The following is a 21,088-nucleotide window of genomic DNA, read 5'->3' as shown; positions in this document are numbered from 1 at the left end:
CAAAGACACAGGCTGGTGGTTTTAATTCTCATCACATCTGGTAAGCTTCAGTCTTCCCTGGACCCTGGGCCACTGCATACAAACACATTGTCTTCCCATCCGGTCCCTGCTGTTCTGGCATCCTTTCTGACCATCCTTCCTTTCTCTGATGTAGCTCTGATCATTTGCAGAGCAGCACTATCTGCCCTCTGGGTGTGTTGCCTTCATCAGAATTGAACTTGCCTTTTTAGACTTCCCGCTGATGGAGGAGCCAGGCTTGGTGGCCACTCTGTTTACCCTGAGCTCTTAGATACACATGGCTTTTCACTCCCAGAGCCAAAGCACCGAGGCATCCCTGATGAGAGTCTGGCTTAATTAAGACCAGATCTCTATCAACATTCCCTCGTGTTGGTGCTCAGGTACCTGGAGGTCCCGCACCTCCTCCAGAAATTCCCATGGAAGATAAATCACTTTGTATTTTTCTTACTCTGCAGGACATTCATTTTAGATCAGAGAGATTTTGTGGAGTAATAAACAGAGACCAGGATACACAGTCGGATAAACCAAGATGTAAATCTCATAATTTACTGATTCTGATCTTGGTTGATTTGCTTAAATTATCCGAGCTTCCCATTTTTAATCTATAAAGTGGGAAGAAAAACCTGGACTCATAAGTTCCTGTGGCCAGGCACGGTGGCTCACACCTGTAATCCCAGCACTTTGGGAGGCTGAGGCGGGTGGATCATGAGGTCAGGAGATCAAGACCATTCTGGCTAACATGGTGAAACCCCATCTCTACTAAAAAAATACAAAAAAATTAGCCAGGCATGGTGGCAGGCTCCTGTAGTCCCAGCTACTCGGGAGGCTAAGGCAGGAGAATGGCGTGAACCCGGGGGATGGAGCTTGCAGTGAGCCGAGATCGCACCACTGCACTCCAGCCTGAGTGACAGAGTGAGACTCCAACTCAAAAAAAAAAAAAAAATGCCAGGCGTATATATATATATATGCCTCGTATTAGAGCCTGAAGTACAATAGGGCCTCATAAATAAATTCCTATTTGTCTAATATACATACCTGCCACGCTCCAGGCATGAGGGTAGACTAAGATTACAGTGGTGAATACAGTTCCTGTCATCAAATACTTTTTTTTTTAAGCTGGGATTACAGGCATGCATGACCATGTCTGAGTGATTTTTTTTTTTTATTTTTTTTGTAGAGATGAGGGTCCCACTATGGTGCTCAGGCTGGTCTTGAATTCCCAGACTCAAGGGATCATCCGACCTCGGCCTCCCAAAGTGCTGGAATTACAGGCATGAACCGCCATGCCCAGCCAAAGAATCTTTACTCTCAAAGCATTCCCTAAGAGTAATACTTGACAACTGTCCACAAATTGCCATGTATCCCTAGGGTGAGAAACTAATTTTAAATTAATTTTAAATTGTGGTCCCACCCAAATGTCCCAGTTTCTCAGCTGATCGTGGCTGGTTTTGAAGGGCCTCCTCCTCAGGCACCACATTTCTCAAGACACATTTCTATTGCAAAGAGGGGCTAATTTAAGCCAGCTATTTTCTTACCCCCTAACCCAGATATCCTTAGGTCAGATCTAGCTAGCAATTGATGTAGTAGCCTTGGATATTCACATTTGGGTGTGTTTTCCCCCCTCAATTTTTCCCTCAACCTTCGGAGCAGGGTTTCTGGCCACCATATTTATACTCAGCATCCTATCCCTCACCCCCTCAGGCAACTGGATTTCAGACTAGTAATGAACATCACAACCCATTTGAGAAATTAGGCTTTCTCTCTGTGAAATTTGAAACTGGGACTTGATCCAAGATGGGAAAACTCTGGAGGTCATCCTATGTCCATGGAATGAGCAAAAAAGAAAAAAAAAAAAAAAAAAACGCAAAAAAAAAAAATTTTCTCCCCTGTAGAGGGAGAAAAAATTAATCATATATTCAGAGAGAGTCATAAATGGAAGATGATCGGAAAAAAATGTCAGTTGTTCAATTGATCTGTTACAAGGGTACCAAGGCACCTTTCCTTCAAGAGATAGGATGAAAGAACTTAAAGGTATTTTTAAGTGAATATTTTCTAAACATTTACTGTGTGTCAAACAGTGTTCTAAATGTGTTCTATGCATTTTCTTGTTGAATCTTTGCAACAACTCATTCTTTTCATGCCCATTTTAAAGACGAGGAAGCTGAGTTGTGCTGTCTCTCCAATTCCCAGTTCCTGACTCAATGAGAGGTAGAATTCTGGACTCCCATGAGATATGCTGACAGTAACCTTCAGTAACCCTTTGCCTCTCACTTTGTATTTTCTTATTGCAATTCCACTAAGATTGTCCCAACAACTAAGATGTCTCCTCAAAGGCCCTGGACCCTAAAAAATAACTCATGTTTTCAACTAGGAGTCCCTGTTTCAGTCACATCACTGCAGTGGTCTCCCTTGTGCCCATTCGTTGGAGAAACACTTTGTCCAACATCTTCTGTTGGCATGGTCCTGAACTAAACTCAAAGGACTGAAGAGATGAATAACATCCCTCGTCAGACCAGAAGTCACCTCCATGAAGGATGTGGGGTAGGAGAGGAGTTAAGTGTCTCACATCAAGAGGCAGCATGCATAGTCTAAAACAATTCTAATCTCTGGAGCTGGGTCACCCTCCTGCAGTTTCCAACTCCATAATTTCCTAGCTTTGGCAAGGTTGCTTTTTTCCTCCAAGCCTCAGCTTCCTCATCTTTAAAATGGGCATGAAAAGAATGAGTTGTTGCAAAGATTCAGTGAGAGAATGCATGGAACAGATTTAGAACACTGTTTGACACATAGTAAATGTTTAGAAAGTATTCATTTAAAAAAAAAAATACCTGGATGGGGGAAAGATCCAGAAGCCCACTCCTGAGGCTGACAAGTGTCAAGAGACTCCATCGGGGGCCTGTGGAAGTCAGAGGAGGGAGGAAAGAGAGCACAAGTTGCAAGTTATGTCCCCAGCTGAGTTTCCTGCTGCATAGAACAAACAGACCAACTTGGTGGAGTTTGTTAACATGGCATTTGCAGGGGAAGACTTAGAGGCATGAAGTTTCCTCACTCAGTACCATGTTAGTGATAATTTAGGACTGTGCAGTTTGTAAATAAATTGAGGTTGCCTCCTCTGAAAACTTTTGGGGTCATAGCAAATACTCTGGTTTTGCTTGCCCTGGACATTTATGAAAGCCACATTATTTCCCAGGAGGTAGAGGCAGGACAAAAGCTTCTGACAGCTGGTATTGCTTCTTGGCCCACTGGCTGCAGCCCCTGTCTCAGTTACAACACACCAGCCTGGGTGGTGTCCCAGGTTTCCTAACTCCCATACTCAATGGCCAACTTATTAGACAATGCTAATGATACTATTATGTAGTAACGTTATTTATCATCCACATTTGTTGAGGACTTACTATGTGTAAGATATGATGTTAAGCTCTTCAACTTCCAATTCTCAACTCTCCTATAAGAATGACATTATTATTACCTCTATCATGCAGATGAGGATTTTGAGACTTAGCCTGGGTTCTAGTTACTATTGCTGCTTTACAAGCAACCCTAAAACAAATGATGTGAAACAATCATTTTTCAATCCTCATAGATTCGATGGGTTAGAAATTCAAACAGGGTGCAGCAGGCATGATGTGTCTCTGTTCCATCACACTGAGGGATTCAGCTGGGAAGATTTGACTGGCTGGGGTGACTCCAATAGCTGATATCTGGAAATAATTGGAGGATCTTCACTCACATCTGACACTTGGCTGGGGAGACTTGAAGGCCCAGATCAGCTGGAGCTGTCAACTGGAGTAATGACAGATGGTCTCTCCATGTATCTGAGCTTCCTCACAGCATGGAGACCTTTGAGTAGGCCAGCAGCAGATACTTTGCCTGTTACTACTTCATCTTCACTGTTCACTCTTTATTGAGCTACACTATGAGCTCGTCCCAGAGGAAAGCACTGAGGCCACAAAGGTGAACAGAACACGACCCACTGCCTGCCCTCATGGAGCTTAGAGTCTCCTAGGAGAGACAGACACTAAATAATCATACAAGTAAATGTCAAAATGCAACTGTCACAGGCGTCAGGCAGAAGGATGCAGAGTATGATGAGAACTTATGATAAGAGATATGCTTCAGTCAAAAAGATCAAGGAAGTCTTCACACAAGGAAACATCTCCTAAACCAACATCTACTTTAACCATTGGAAGTCTACCTAGATGCAAGGGAAAGGAACCTTGAGCCCACATCTCAATGGACATAGCATCAAAGAATTTGAATTTCTTATTCTAACCCTCCACAGACAGGTTAAGTTCTTGCCTACGTTCACATACCTAAAAAGAACCAGAGCCAAGATTCCAATGCAGGCTTTGCAATTCCAGAGCTCATCCTCTTAACCACTCCTGCACCTGCCATGGTGGTAGGTTATTCAGACATACAGCCTCACCTTTCATTAGACATAAAAAAGAAACAGCTTCTTCTGGGTCATCATAACAGCCCCGTATGATCAGCACCAGTCAGAGGAACAGAAAGAAATAGAAGAACTGGGTCCTGATGTTGACTCCCACATTCTCCCTGTGTGACCTTGAATATGATACTTTGAGCATGTCTCTTCAACCCACCTCTGAGTGTCCTCACATGTGTGCAAGGAGATAATTCATAGGAAGCACTTTTATTACCTGTGTTTCTATTTCTTATTTACACATGAAGATGCCAAAGGAAAACTTCCTGGGTTCTTTTTGTATAGGTTGCCCCCAAATTTCCACAAGGATATGTTTTACTTCAAAGCTTCCTGCAAAGCAAGAAGGGCCAAATGGTTGATGACCCTCTTGAATGAGGCAGATGAACAAAACAGATTCTTGACTATAAGAAGCTAACATAAGGCAGGTATTATTACTAACTCCATCAGACAGATGAGGAATTGGGGTTCAGGGAGGTTAAGCAACTAAGTCAAGGTCACAGAGCATGTATCTATATATGGAAAACCCGGGCTCCTGGCTTTGAAATCTACCCTTCTAGTTTAGCTATTAATTTGCGATTGAGTAGTTCTCTTACGAATATCAGAAATATCTTCCTTCTTCTCTATATTTTTTTGTTTCTATTCTGGCTGAACAACCATATGACAAATTGCATATCTCATTAGGGCCAGTGAGATAAAGACGTACATGGTGATCTTCACGGGCAGCGTTTGACGTTAGGCCTTGAGAAGGTGATGAAACACCATCACTAATCAAGTTGACGAGGTCAGCAACACTCATTCTCTTCATTCTTTTCATTCTTATTAGGATAATTTTACACTTCCTGTGCTCGGCAATTGAACAATGATTACTTTGCTAAATACTACATGAGTTTTGACAAAACAAACCCCCGAGGAATCAAAATAAGCAATTTCTATTCCGCAGAAATCATTCTCAGATGAGCCTGCATGCAATATTCTACAACCCAATTATCTCAATATGCAGACATGTATAATAAATAAAGAGCACACCAACTCACATAAGCTGTGGTTGAGCAAGAGGTAGGGGTGGCGGCATTTCTGATTAGAAGCTGTCAATTTTTAGCCTGGTACCGCCAAGAAATGAAACAGAAAGAGGACTCAGACCTCCATCCTAGCAATGCTGAAAATCTTTGGTAGGTGACTTTCTACCTCCATATGTGTCATGAAGATCCATTTCCTCATTTATTTAAATTTTTAATGCAAGCAACATTCACTGGACCTAACATGTATGTTCAACATGGCTCTGGGGATACAAGGTGAACACAACCCAACTCCTGCCTCAAGGCGGCTTGTGTTGAAATGTAAACCTGTTGACCTAGGTAAAGCACGTAGTACCATATCTGGTTTGTAGTATGATATGGTTTGGATCTGTGTCCCCACCAAATCTCATGTAGAACTGTAATCCCTACTGTCAGAGGTGGGGCCTAGTGGGAGGTGAGTGGATCACAGGGGTGGAGTTCTCATGAATGGGTTAGCACCATCCCCTCTGTGCTGTTCTCATGATAGTGAGTGAGTTATTTTGGGATCTGGTTGTTTAAAAGCATGTAGCACCTCCCCTTTCTCTCTTCCTCCATCTTTGGCCATGTGAAGATGCCTGCTCCAGCTTTGGCTTCCAGTATAAGTAAAAGCTCCCTGAGACCTTTCCAGAGCTAAGCATATGCCAGCATCATGCTTCCTTTAATTGGAATCATGAGGCAATTAAATCTCTTTTCTTATAAATTACCCAGTCTCAGGTATTTCTTTATAACAGTGTGTGAATGGACTAACACATAGTAGATGTTGCTAGATGCTCAAGTTAGCACCTTCCTCTGTCTCCTCTGCAGATTCTGACCAACACCATCCACATACCATCTTTATTCATTAATTACTGTTCACTCTATTTTGAGTTACGCTATGAGGTCATCCCAGAGGAAAGCACTGAGGACACAAGGGAACAGAAGACAACCCAGTGCCTGCCCTCATGGAGCTTACAGTCTCCTGGGAGAGACAGATACTAAATAATCATACAACCAAATGTCAAAATGCAACTCTGACAGGTATCAGGGAGAAGGATGTAGAGTATGATGAGAATTTATGATAAGAGATATGCTTCAGTCTGAAAGATCAAGGAAGTCTTCACACAAGGAAATATCTCCCAAACCAAGAGCTAAAGAAGGAGCAGAAAGAAGTCAACTAGGTAAATTGGGGGTGAAGCAGAGAAAAGGCATGTCTTAGTCTGTTTGGGCTTCGATAACAAAATGCCATAGACTGGGTGGCTTATCAACAACAGACATCTATTTCTTACAGTTTTAGAGGCTTGGAAGTCCAAGATCAAGGCCCCAGCAGATTCAGTGTCTGGTAGGGGCCCATGTTTTTATTCATAGGTGGCCAACTTTTCACTGTGCCCTCACATGGTGGAAAGGGCATGGGAGTTCTCTGAGGTCCCTTTCATAGGGACACTAACAGCATCCATGAGAGCTCCACCCTCATAACCTACCTACTGCCCAAAGATCCGACCTCCAAATGCTATCACAATGAGGGTTAGGTTTCAACAAACAGATTTTGGAGAGGAAGTAAATATTCAGTCTATTCACAGATCACTGAGCTTGTGAATAGAATTTGTGTGCAAAGGCACAGTATCAGTGATTTTACAACAATACTAAGGGAGGGGCTGAGAATGTCCCTACTTTATAAATGAGGAAACTGAAACTTGGAGACTTAGGAAAACTCTCCAAGGTCACACCGTGAATACCAGTGAAGCCAGGATTTGAGCCTAAGATGGGAAACAGCATGGGGCTGCTTTCAGATCATGGCCTCTTTATAATGGATATGGGTCACTCTTTTATATCCCTTTGATAGTTGCTACCTAATAATGTTCAATGCAGAAAAAGCAGGTGGATAAAAGTAACCAAAACTTCACAGATGGTCACTTAGACTTAACTCAGCCTTCCATGTCACACATTTTAGCCCACATGCAAGAGCCATGAGTCACCTGGTAGTGAGTCACCCGTTCATCCCTACACCAGTAGATTTACCCAATGCTGTCTGTGCCAAGCTAAGAGCAAGCACAGAGGGCTCTAGGAAAAAAAAAAAATGCCCAATAAATGGGGGAGGAAATGGGGCAGTATACAACCTTCCTGAAATGCCTGACAGATGCCTGACCTTCCAATGGCCTTGGGTATGCATGTGCTTCAGAGCTTCGCCAGTTCCATTTTCTAAATAAAGGCTAAGGCTAAGTTTGAGCCCCTGGGTTATTTATTAGGCAAAGCGAGGCATTTAAGGTTCCAGTCAGTGAACAGAGAGACTGCAACGAGGAGCTGTTTCTGATTAGATGTGCTCAAAGGAAGCCTTGTAAAACAGGAGCTTGGCGCTATAATTGAACAAGTGGCACCAAGCACAGCCAAGACATTAGCAGTGAAGGAGAAAGGGCATTAGCACAGCCAACATTATCTTTACAGAAAAAGGCCCCTGAGATCCCACCTGCATTTATTTAATTTTATTTATTTATTTTCAGAGCCCCGCCTCAACTCCACAAAATCTGAGACACCTACAGAAATAAAACAACACAAACATAGGTAATGTTTAAAACTAGAATAAAGGTAATATAAAAAGTAGAAATACAGCCAAGGATAAAGTAATACACAAAATGCGTAACACAAGTTCTGTGCACTTGCTAGAAGTAGGGCCAACATTTGACTTTGAGCTTCCCGGCAGCCAAAGCAAAGAGGGGAACTGTTTCCAGAAAATTATAAATTAGCCAGCTGCTTGAGTGAGGTTACAGTCTCCTGGTACTAAAGCCTGAGAGCAGTTTATCCTCATGGGAACATCATTATATGACCTCAATCATATCCACAATAAATTCATTAGCTGGCTTTAATTCGAATATTAACTAATTTAATTCTATTATTTCATAATAACGCTTATTAACAAGAAATTTAGTACAAGTAGCTGGAAGAAGCCAAAACAAGGCAAGCCATGTGCAAAGCTCCCTGATCTGCCTTTATTTAGGACTTAGACTTTCAAATATAAACAGCATGCTTCTACAACTGGATCATGTGGAGCAGCAGTTATCCTAAGAAGATCCACGACCAAAAAGCTCCCTGGTGAAAACTGGTTTGGCAATTGGTTTGGGGATATTCATGCTAAAGACTCTGAGTAGTTCTCTAGTCAGGAACTCTGCTCCTTTGCACAAATATATGAGCAATGGACCCTTTTATTCACATCTCAATCCACAAGTTCTGAGGATGACCAGCTTGTGGATTGGGGTGTGAATAAAAGGTAAATAAGAAAGTGTCTATTAAGTGTCTGGTGTCTATCATCAGTGCTCCTCAATAAGTGGTTATTATACATATCATTATTAACTTTAATCCTTGATAATGGCTGTGAGATGAGTAGTATGCCACCACTTCCACAGTTGGAGAAACTAAAAAGCAGTGAAACTGAAAAGGACATTGCTCAGGCACACAGCCAGGATGCAACAGGGCTCCAGCTCTCCACTTCCTGTGGTGCTGGAAGAGCCAATCACACTCCCTAGGTGTGAGACCCGGACCAATCCCTGATCCCACCCACAGCTGTTGTGATTGGCTCAGGGTTGGCACATGATCCCAGGCAAGGCCAATCATTCTACCCTGAGATGAATGTTGAGATAAGGGCATTTTCTACTCCCTGGCTACTGGCAACCATCTTGCCTACCATGGAGTGATTTCCTCTGTGAAGAAAATGGCAGGCTGTTATTTACAATAGCAAAGATATGGAACCAACCCAAATGCCCATCAGTGATAGACTGGATAAAGAAAATGTGGCACATATACACCATGGAATACTATGCAGCCATGATAAGAATGAGATCATGTCCTTTGCAGGAACATGGATGAAGCTGGAAACCATCATCCTCAGCAAACTAACACATGAACAGAAAGTCAAACACCGCATGTTTTCACTCCTAAGTGGGGATTGAACAATGAGCACACATGGACACAGGGAGGGGAACAACACACACGAGGGCCCGTTGAGGGTGGGGAACAAGGGGAGGGAGAGCATTAGGACAAATACCTAATGTATGTGAGGCTTAAAACCTAGATGACGGGTTGATAGGTGCAGCAAACCACCATGGCACATGTATACGTATGTAACAAACGTGAACATTCTACACATGTATCCCGGTACTTAAAGTAAAATAAAAATTTTTTTTAAAAAAAGGCTGAAGCAAGGAGAGATGGGAGGTGGAGAGCCAGAGAGACAAAGTCCTACCAACACATTTGATTATGAAAATCAGTCTGAAATTAGACCGCCCTCAAACTTCTCACCTACACAAATCTCTAAATTTCCTTTTGACTGGTTTGATTTGTGTTTCTGTCACTTACAACTAAAACCATCTTGAACAAATACAGAATCCATGTGTGTTTGTTTTCTTATGAAAGAGTATGTGTGCGTCTATAATAAATATATTTACACCTGAGCCACACATGATGACAGTGGCAATGAAGTTTATTTTGTCCAAATGTCAGAACTTGTAATGGAGCTAGATTCAGAACTAGACAGAATAATAATACGGGTGAGAAAAGACATTTAAAGCGATCTCAAAATCCCTAAAGAACTCGATTTTGTTGGGAAATGCAGACAGAAGTCAAACCACAAAAGCTCAAATGGCCCCAGTATAATTAGTTTACGTTTCAATTTTATCCGAATTCAACTCCTGAGGACTTGGACTGAGCATTTTGAGAGGAACAAAGTCATAGGCATGGGTACCACATCGGAAGTCCCTGCAGAGGTCCTATTGACTTTGCTAAGTTTATTCTGCATAACCTCATAGCAGCCTAAAAGATTGCTAACAGCAGCATGGAATTCCCTTATGGGTCCCAAACTCTGGATTGCAGTCTTAGGGAGTCCATGTCAGCAGGCGCTGAAACACCCCAGGTGCAGGGTGTTTAATGAATGCAGAGCACAGAGCCAGTGGGGCATTTGTTAATGGAGCAAAAGAGAAGATTCATGTACAAAGCAAGACTGAGTACAGTTTATATTGCCACTGTTTAATTACATCAAGCTTCAGGCTCCTGAGTCCTTTGCTGGTGGAAAAGCACCAAAGTTGCGAGTGCACACACACACACACACACACACACACACACCACACAAAGAATGAAAAGAAAGAGAAAAAAAATCCATGCCAGGCATTCACAGTGCAGCTCCTGATTGATTCGCTAGCATCCTCCAAACCCATTGATGCCAGCAACCCAGTGTCTGCAAGCTCTCAGCTTCTGTTTTAGGAAAAAGGAAAAAAAAGAAGAAAGAAAAGGAATGCTGGCTCTCTTCTACCTTTGAAATGGTTATGAAATAAAATTATAGGAAGATAAGAAAATACTCTAGCCTTATATGACAGAGTAGGGAGACTGAAAGAAGAGGGGACAGTCTACCACCACATGGACAATGCAAGTGGCGCCCCCTAGAGTTGTGCAATGCATGGTATTCCTAACGGTGTGTGAGGGTCTGCCTCTGGAGAGAAGAGCCAAGGTTTAATGCCTGGCCATTTCCCTGTTGCTCCCAGTGTTATTCCCAATGCCGCCATCTTCTTACATATTTATAAAAATGCCTGTTGTATTGCCCCAGTTTCTTTCTCTGCAACATGGGGCGTTGGACCAGATACTCTAAGCAACTGTGAAACTTTATCAATTCTATCTTTGAGATGGAAAAGATCTAGAAAAGCTGCCTGATCCCGTTCCATATGTTTCAAACTCCTACGATGAACATAGTTTATTAGTTAAGGATATAGATTTTGAAGTCAAACAGAACTGAGATAGACTCATCTCTTCTAATTCATAGTTGTATGCAATTAGACAAATTATCCTCCAAAATCTCTATTTTTCTAGTCTGTAAAATGAGGTGATAACAGAATACCAGATCTATTGGTTGTTGTGAGCATTCAGTAAAATAAAGCACACAAGACTCTGAGTCATGCCTGGCCCATGCATGGGAAGGATCTAAAAAATGTACCTCTTGTTACTATTCATATAGTGATGATGCTCATTTTTCACATGCGGTGAGATGAGTCCCACAGCTGGTAAGGAAGCAGAAGGTAGAGAATGTCTCCCATTTTAGCATTTCTTACACTCATTGTTGACACCATGCAACAGCAACAAGTAGAATAGAAAAAACTTTATCCTGCATGGAAAAAGTGAAATGGTAACATGTCATCTCCACCCCAACCCCAAAGATCCACAACATTAGCCTTGGAATCTAAAAGAATAAATAACTGCAGATGTAGCTGAATTTTCAGGGCTCTGAGAAGGCCCTGGGTTGCCAAAAACCTTCCCCATTTAATGGAAAGATCCGAAATATCACCATTAAGTGTTTTACCATTTGGATGAAAATTCTGATCTTCGTTAAAAGCCAAATATCCCTGGGCAAAGAATTGAGTTACTAGGATTGAAAAATGACTTGAGAACAGTTTTTAATTGAAAGAAGAGAACTGTGAAATGCTAGAGAGGAGAGAGAATGCAGCTCCGAGAGATGAGAGTAGGGAATGGGAGCTTCAAATTTTCCCAGCTTCCCTTTTGCCAAAGGAATAATATGGGTCTGTAGAGGATACATAAGTAGTCACATTTTTTGGCCCTGAGCCAAAAGTAACATATAAGGAGTTTAAAGTAAACATATAAAGAGCTCAGAGAAATCTAATATTGTCCCCCAACCAAAGTAAGCCAAGTCCCGAAGAGGAGAAAATAATTGTTCAAGGTCCTATAGCAAGTTGGATAGAAAAGCTTATTTCTCCAGTTGCCCAGCCCTGAATTATTTGCATTAAATCGTGCCACTCCCTCAGCTAAAGGAGCAGTAGAGGGGTAATCTGGATTCATTCAAGTGTTATGGTGCTGGCAGAAAGTTACGACTTCAGAACTATTCCCAAGGACCTGCAGCCCTCCTCCGGAAAACAAACAACTCCAATAACATAGGCCATGCTTTCATTGATGGTTCCTCAGATGTGGAGGTAGGGATTTCAGATCCAAGCCCTGATCTCTGTGTGACCTTGGCCATGCTGCGAAACCTCAGTTCCTCCATCTGAGAAACAGAAGTAATGGTCTCCCTATTTCATAGAGTTGCTGGAAGATTAACAAAATTAAACATAAAAAAATTCTGTATGTGCTGGGTCAGTATTTCCACTTTTTTTTTTCCAAAATTCCTCTATATGCCTCTGAGTCCTGACCTTATAGTAATCCCACTTCCAACCCCCTCCCATTTCCCCTTTTTAAATTTTCCCAGATATCCAGTGCTCCAAAGTTCTGATTAAATGAGAAGACCCACACCTAAGTGTATTTGACAAATGAATCTATTTATTTTCATTTCTATTCCGTACGACGCATACCAGTCTGCAACTATCTTTACAATCATATCCTGTGAAGAATACCTGAAGGTACCTTTCTGACTGACTTCTTCAATCTATATGCAGATTTGTGCTAAGCCAGTAAATAATTTGTAACAATTTGCATTGAGTTTATGGTTTCTCTAATCCAACCCTGATCATTTGTAAATTGTTTCTATTCGTGTGCAGATCAACTGTAATAAAATTGCTAATAAAAGAGTGGTTAATAAAATTTATAATGGGAAGACGAAGCATAATTTAGAGGCTGGGATTTTTGACATAAGGGCTTTTCCAGGCCATAGGCAAAAATAGATTAATAAAATTCTATTTGTTTTTATTTTACATTCTAAAGAATACCTCGTGGTGAAATGTGGTCTTAAATCCTATTTCTTCGTCCTAGCCTTCACTGCTGGTCTTGAGCAACAGTGTTTCCTCATGTCTTGAGAAACTTTCCCAGTAATGACTCCGTCTCTCTGCAACCCAGCATTCGTGGTTAGGAAGGATATAAATGACTTGTATGCATTTGTCTATTCATTTCTTCATGAAACATTTTTTGAGTGCCCACTGTGCTCCAGATAACATAACAGGTCATAGAAATACCAACATGCATGAAACAAGGCTAATTCCATCAATGAACTGACCAACCGCAACAATCAAGATTTTATATGTGTTACTGATCATTAAATACTCAATGCTTAGAAAAGTACTAATTCATAGTATGTGATTAATGAATATTTTTGAAATAAATGAATCTACTGAAAGAGTTAGGCAAGTAAATTATGCTAAAGCCATCAAACCTCATCCCACCCATCCATTACTCTAGCCCTTCATGACCAGTATCCTGAAGTAAATGAAGGCAAAGCCCATTTGGCTGAAAGAAGCATAAAAGATTTTATTAGTCATATGACATGTATCAGATCATAGGAATCAGGTAAAGCCCTAGACCAAATCTGACTCCACTGGAGATGTTTTCATAAAATTTCGTGAACTCTCCTAGAAAGTACCTTAGGAATTGGAAGAGTCTGGACTCTACTATATTATGAGTTATAGCATCCCTGCAACTTTGGTGCTATTATTCTTATTTTGCAAATGAGAAAACCGTGATTCACTGAAATTAAGCAACTATTTGAGTTTCCAACCAGAAAGTGACATACCTCTCTCAATTGAGAACCCATGTTTGTGACTAGCCATTCTCCTTTAGGTTTATAAAGACAGATGCATCGAGAGAGCAGGGAGAATGTCTAGGGGATTACACTAGCAAAGATCCTTTCATGAGAAAAGAAGCATTATGAAGAAGGAAGCTGTGTTCCCCTTCCCCACAAAAGTGTCTTCTGCTGTACTTTGAACATGTTTCTTCTTATTTAGTTATCTGTTGCTTGGTCCAAAACGTAGTACTCCCCCCACGCCAGGGAAGATAGCCACCCCCAGCCCCGTACTTGTCATTCTAATCTTCTGCTCATCATACAAAACCAGCTCAGTTCTTCCTTTTAAATTATCCTCCATCAATTCCCCAAAAGGAAGGGTGGAATTCCCTATGGAAGAGAAGTCAAAGCATATGTGCTTGAAACAGAAAGTCCATAGCCAGCTTGGGCCTAACATGTCAAATATTTATAGGACTATAGCAATGTGGTCCCAAGCGGTAGTTGTCAAAGGCCTGTTGTAGGAAGATGACCTCAATTTCCCCTTCTGTCAGTCAGGCAATCTTCCCAGGCCCCCTGTCTAATTCAGAAACCTCCTCTACTCTTCAAATTCACCCTGCTTTACCCCTGGGGCTTAGGGACTGAAGCCAATGGCATCCACAGCTGCCTTTCTCTTTCAATAGTTTTTATAAAATAAGGAGTGATTGAGAGTGGGAATTGCAGATCAAAAGGAGATAGTGAAATGTCATCAGCATTACATAATTTGTACTATCACTTGTCAACATTGATCCCCTTAATACCATCCCTCTGACTGATGAACGAGTCAGGATTGTAGAATACTAACAAGTAAAGGAGAGGGATAAAAAGACAACCATGTTTGATTGCCCTCTGCAGTGGAAAGGATTTGGAAGTCATGACACTGGTTATTACTACAGTCTTCGGAGAGATGAACAGAAACTTAATCTATCTAATAAAATTGCCTTGAGAGATAAACTTAATCTAAACTTTCTTTCAGCTATCTCTAAGTATAATCTAATGGATTTTTCTTGTTCTCCATTGCAGCACAAGACAGCGAGGTAGACGACAGACCCACCGCATTAAATAATCCACTTCTCTCTTGTCAAATGGACATGGCGTGTGGAAGAGAAGTTGGTACTTCTGCATGGATGGGGGCCCATGTTTAATAGAACTCATCTGATGGGACAATCACAGTCTTTCAGACTAAGAAGACGGCCAGAGTGGAGGTGGGTGTGGCTTGCAGAACTTTTGGAGGGGTACAATGGGGAGGTGAGAGTGAAAGGGGAAGTCAGGGATAGCCAATTGCATCCTTTTAAGAATTTCTGACCTATCACTACAGAAAAGTGCTTGGGAGTGGAGAGAACTGAGTAGTTACTAAATGCTGGGAATGGGGCTAGACTTTGGAAAAACAATGGTGTATGTGACGGACAGCCTGCCCTCATAAAGCTTACAGTCTAATGAAGAGATAATCGATTTAAAAAGCTCATCTCCTGGTGTGTAGTATATGCTAGTTGACACCTGGCTGGAAGAAGGACAGCTTGGGAAAGAATGTTGAATTGGGTCGGACAACTGTGTCCTCACCTTAACAAGAGAAAACACTTTTCCAGGGAGAGTTTGATCATCCTAAGTTCTCCAAGCTGTATCAGATGCTGTCTTCCTTTCACAGGTCAGAAATAAAACCAGCCAGCATACACTTGGACCAGTAGTGTGCAACCCAGAGGACTGGCGAGTCACAGAATTTATCTGGCAGCATCTCTGCCCTCGAAGGTGAGCAATTTCCATCGGAATTTCTTCCTTAGATCCATTTCTTCCTCTGAAGGCTGAAGAGAGGTTCTTGAAATGGAATCAAATCTTATTTTAAAGGCTGCAGCCCCGACTGATGGGAATCATACAGGGATGAGTCACAACCGTTCATGTGCAAAGCAAGCGGTTTCCCTCTGCACCCTGGGGGAGAGGGTCACCACTGCTTTCTGACTCTCTAATATCTGTATCCCGTTGTCTTTATTTTTAACTTTTTTTCTTTGTAATATATGCTTTTATATGTGAGATGAAGGAACTGATATTTACGCATACTTAATATGTTCCAGACCCTAGGTGATTTGGATAATTATATAAAATACTTTTTAGCAGAAGGAGTGAGGATTCATCTTAGAAAGAGATTTGCTTGCGGTGGCTCATGCTTGTAATCCCAGCACTTTGGGAGGCCGAGGCGGGCGGATCCCGAGGTTGGGAGATCAAGACCACGGTGAAACCCCGTCTCTACTAAAAATACAAAAAATTAGCCGGGCGTGGTGGCGGGCGCCTGTAGTCCCAGCTACTTGGAGAGGCTGAGGCAGGAGAATGGCGTGAACCCGGGAGGCGGAGCTTGCAGTGAGCCGAGATTGCGCCACTGCACTCCAGCCTGGGCGACAGAGCGAGACTCCGTCTCAAAAAAAAAAAGAAAAGAAAAAAGAAAGAGACTTGGTTTCATTGACATTATCTGATAAACCTGCTATAGGTTAGAAGCAAGGCGTCTATATCCTGGTACCAGGTCTAATATAGAAGAGAGGAGATACTGTGTTTGATGGTGGGGGAAGATTTAATATTGAAAAGCAGGTGAAAAACAGGGCACAGAACTGGTCACTCTATCAGGAAGGGAAGGGATGAAGAAGAGGATCTCTCCTGATGGCCTCACTGGGGTGGAAATTGGGGATGAAAAGAAAAATCAAATGGGGAATTCATTGTGTGGTACATGCCATGCCAACACTCCACTCACTCCCTTAAAAATATTCAGAAAAGGCAACGTTGCTCTTCAAAGCACCATAAAGTAGATTTACTGGGGGAAATACAATGAGAAATGGGGGAGTCCACCCTGTTTGAAAGGATGCAAGAGGGAGGGAAGAAAAGCTTCATCAGACATCTCTGCTGTCAAAGCAAACATTTACTCACTAACTCTTCCCAATAATCCTGTAAGACAGATATTTCACGTTCATCTTACAGCTAAGGAAACTCATTCATTTATGTATTCATTCAATCACTTATTCAAGAAACATTCAGGGACTATTAGATGCTAGAGAATGTGCTCAGTGCTGGGTTACAACTGAGCGAGCCAAGCTTTTGGTTTTAGTTTGTTTGTTTGCCTTGGGCTTTTCTCCCTTATTTAACTTACGGTGGAATGGAGATAATCCTCACTCCAGGGTGGGGCCCACACACAGGCATGAATACTGGAGCTGGGGGTCACTAGGGTCATCTTTGGAAGCTGCTTCTCATATAGCTCGTATAGGAAGTCACCCCTCCCGCTCTCTATTTTGGTAGAAATCATGTACAGTGCACTCTAGAATCTGTATTAGTTCTCTATAAATTGGGAATGAGATGGAGTACGGTCCATCCAGCACAGTGCCTGCTCAATAATAAGAACTCAGGAAGTGATAGCTACTTATGAATGGGCTGGGCTAAACCCCTTTCAGCCTTATGAATCTGACTTTCCTGGTTCTTTCTAACAGATGCTTGTCCTATAAACACCTTTCTTAGACCATTGGCTAATGATGTCCTGATCCTTTGGGTAGCATTTCCTCAGCCCCTTTCCAAGAGTTATGCCTCTACTATTGAAATAAACTCATGAGGTCACAAGAGACTGTTCATCTTTAAAGAAAACATTTCTAAGCAGATGAAGGCAATCCATTAGACAGGTTCCCCTGTGCATGCTAATACAGCCCCCCGAATCATCTCAACAGCCTGAGGTGCTATAAAACCCAGTCACACCTTCTTACTTTTGTAATGGAAACAGCAAGTCGGTTTGTATGTAACCCATTCAAAATGTCCAATTTCATCCACCATCTAATCTGTTAACTCCCTTTCAAATGCCCACTTTCTGATGTTTTTCTCCCTCAGCATCCATAAGAGAACACACTCTGGGTCTCCCAAAGATGAAAAAAAAAGTCATTAAAGACAAATCTCAAAGTTCACTTTTTTCTTGGAAAGCAGGCAGCTGATGGGACAACAAAATTGACTGGGCTCCCAAGACACGGCTTTCTCAAAGACATGGCAGAGAAGTCAGTTTGGCAACAGGGAAGTTGTTGTTGCCAGGCATAAAGACAACTTGCAGTAAACATTGGAGAGGACCACAGGAGAAGACCAACAGGGGGAAATGCATGGAAAAGGGAAAGAAGGTCCCACCAGTGGAAAATGACCACTAGGGACAGCAGCTCTAGACAGACCAACGTGCGAGTGCATGGCTTGCTGGCTCATTCATTTATATAATTGTGCATTTTCCCCTTAAAAACATATTTCTCATCAGTGTTATCAGCATGGCCTCAAAATGACTTTCCTACTACTGCTTATAAACAAACCTTTATCACAGATAGCTTGCCTGCTGAATTAAGACACTATGTTAAGCAGTATATTGCTTCTGTCTGGCAGATCAGCTGTTTGCAGGAAGATAATAATACCAAAAGCAACCACAACAATCAGCTACTGTAAATTAACTTAACTGTGTGAAATAATGCCTCCCCTATCAGATTAGCTTTCTGAATGACTTTATCCTTAAATTAAAGCTTGCTGGGGCTGAAGAGTAAATCATTTAAATGGTGCTGGGTTTTTCAGGTAATGTGTTCATATATTACTGTAATTTCAATCCGCCAAGGCATGCAGATGGCTTTGGTCTCTAGCTGCTTGTCTCCAGAAAACCTCTCCTGCACTGCCATTTTGTAATTACAGTGCGGCAGCCCAGTGCCTGCCGCTACTAGATTTCCCAGGGTGCACCAGCAGCGAAGGCAATGTATCTTAAAATTATTATTCTTGTGTGGCCCTCGTAACATAAATGTAAATCTTTTATGCTAACGCTGTCAGAGGGTTAGCTCTGGGGCTCCAAGGTGTGCTGATGTAGAAATCACCCACCATCCATCAACCACGGACCATTTGGGATCTGGCAAATAACCTGCTTTTGGGGGAGGGGAAGGGACTGCAAGCTGAATATTGCTTCGGAGTCTGGGTGCTATCAAACAAGTCACTGCTTTCTGGGGGGGAAAGGTGGCGGGGGTCAGCCTGCAAAGCCATCTGTAGCAGGGGTTCTTAGGTTCAGCAGTCCTCTCCTGGGAGGGTAGGAAAGTTTGATGCAAATGTAGGTCACTCTCATTTTGCCATGATGTCTGCTCTAGATTACATTGTGGAGGAGACATGGTAAGTAATATCTTCAGAAACCTTCCTGGAAAATAACCTCTCCGAGTTTCTGTCTTGGGTAGGCTGGGTTTAAGGAGTACCTCTCTCCTGCAACAAAAGCAAGCTTATAGGTATCTGAACTTCTAACGTGTTTTGTTCGTTGTTGTTGTTTTTTGTTTGTTTGTTTTTTGTCTGCTTGTTTGTTTGTTTTTGAGACAGAGTCTCGTTCTGTCACCCAGGCTGGAGTGCAGTGGTGCAGTCTCGGTTCACTGCAACCTCTGCCTTCCAGGTTCAAGTGATTGTTCTGCCTCAGCCTCCCAAGTAGCTGAGACTACAGGCACATACCAACACACCCGGCTAGTTTTGGTAGAAATGGAGTTTCACCATGTTGGCCAGGCTGGTCTCAAATTCCTGACCTCAGGTGATCCACACACCTTGGCCTCTCAGAGGCCTGGGATTACAGGCATGAGTCACCGCACCTGGCCTGAACTTCCAACCTTTGTATCCCAGTCCCCATACCCCTCCCCTCTAGGAGGGTCAAGAGATCAGATGGAGGGATGGTTCCGGCAGGCTGGGATGGGAACAGGGAGAAAAGGCAGCAAAGAGGCCACAAAGGCAATGAAGCAACAGGAACTGATGTTCAGATACTAGAGAGACAGGTGAGCGCTAAATCCAGGGGGTCTTAAGACAGCAATCAGGGCAAGCACCTGGGAGGCAAAATGTTTTCTAAATAGAAGAGGAACTAGAGAGAATATGCAGATCATAAGACCTTGAGCGAAGAGAATATAATAGTAATAATAATGATAGCGATAATAGTAACAATCATAATAGCAATACTTAAATAGCAATTATCATGTGCCAGGCACTGTTCTTAGAGATTTACATACAGTATATTCTATCTTTACCCACCAGTCTTTGGGGCTTTTCTTTGTAAACTCAAGTGAGAATGATAGGTGAGCAACTCACTCTAGTGTAAAGACAGACAAGAGGTAAACGTTTTGGCTTTCACTGCCCTTTAAGCATTTAAATTGGACAGTAGAAACTGAGCTTCACCCACTGTCTGGCACATGGAAAGCAATAATTAAATAAGCATTGGATTGGGCTGTAGCTTGCCCAAGACATTTCTAGCAAAAGTGTCCCCAGTTGGTTTGATGGACTATGAAGGCAGTGGCCAAATTTCATGAGTGTGTGAATTCTTTATCCAAGAATTTTTTTTTCCTGATTCATAAGTTTATTGATAATAGTAAAAATCCTGGTTCAACAGCAGAGAACTTTATTGCTGCTAGGCACCCACAAAGTCTATTACATAAATCATCTCATTTATTCCTCCCAACTACCCTATGGAAGAGAGACTAATTAACATCTTTGCTTTACAAATGAGAAGCTTGTAGCACAAAGAGGTTAATTTCCTTGACCGGAGAGTAAGGGGTGGAGCAAGAATTTGAACCCTAGAAATTTGACTCTCAACCCTGTTAACTGTTCTTAATCTTTACAACCTTGGATCTGAAATATACCCAACGTGACCCTTGCGCAGGGAGGAAGGGGACTAACATTGGCAGAGTGCCTTCTAATGCCAAGCCTTATTTTAAATATTCATTATTTTTATTCAACTATATAAAAGCTCTACAAGAAAATGGTAGGTTTCATATGAGACATGTTTGGGGGGTACCTATCCACACTTGTCCTCCTTCCTTCTTCCTGGGAATCTGACCCCCTCCACAGCCTCTGATATTTATGAAACACCCTTGTGTGTATACAGGGATATATATAGGAGATAGATTAGATAGATGATAGATAGATAGATAGATAGATAGATAGATAGATAGATAGATAACAGATAGATAGGTAGATGATAGATAGATAGATAGATAGATAGATAGATAGATAGATAATAGATAGATAAGTAGACACCCCTATTGGTTCTGTTTCTGTGGAAAACCCTAATACAGGCAGTGAGCATCTTACAATAATATGATC

The sequence above is a fragment of the Nomascus leucogenys genome, chromosome 18 (genome assembly GCF_006542625.1).
Source record: "Nomascus leucogenys isolate Asia chromosome 18, Asia_NLE_v1, whole genome shotgun sequence".
NCBI lineage: Eukaryota > Metazoa > Chordata > Mammalia > Primates > Hylobatidae > Nomascus > Nomascus leucogenys.
This window is presented reverse-complemented; position numbering follows the sequence as displayed.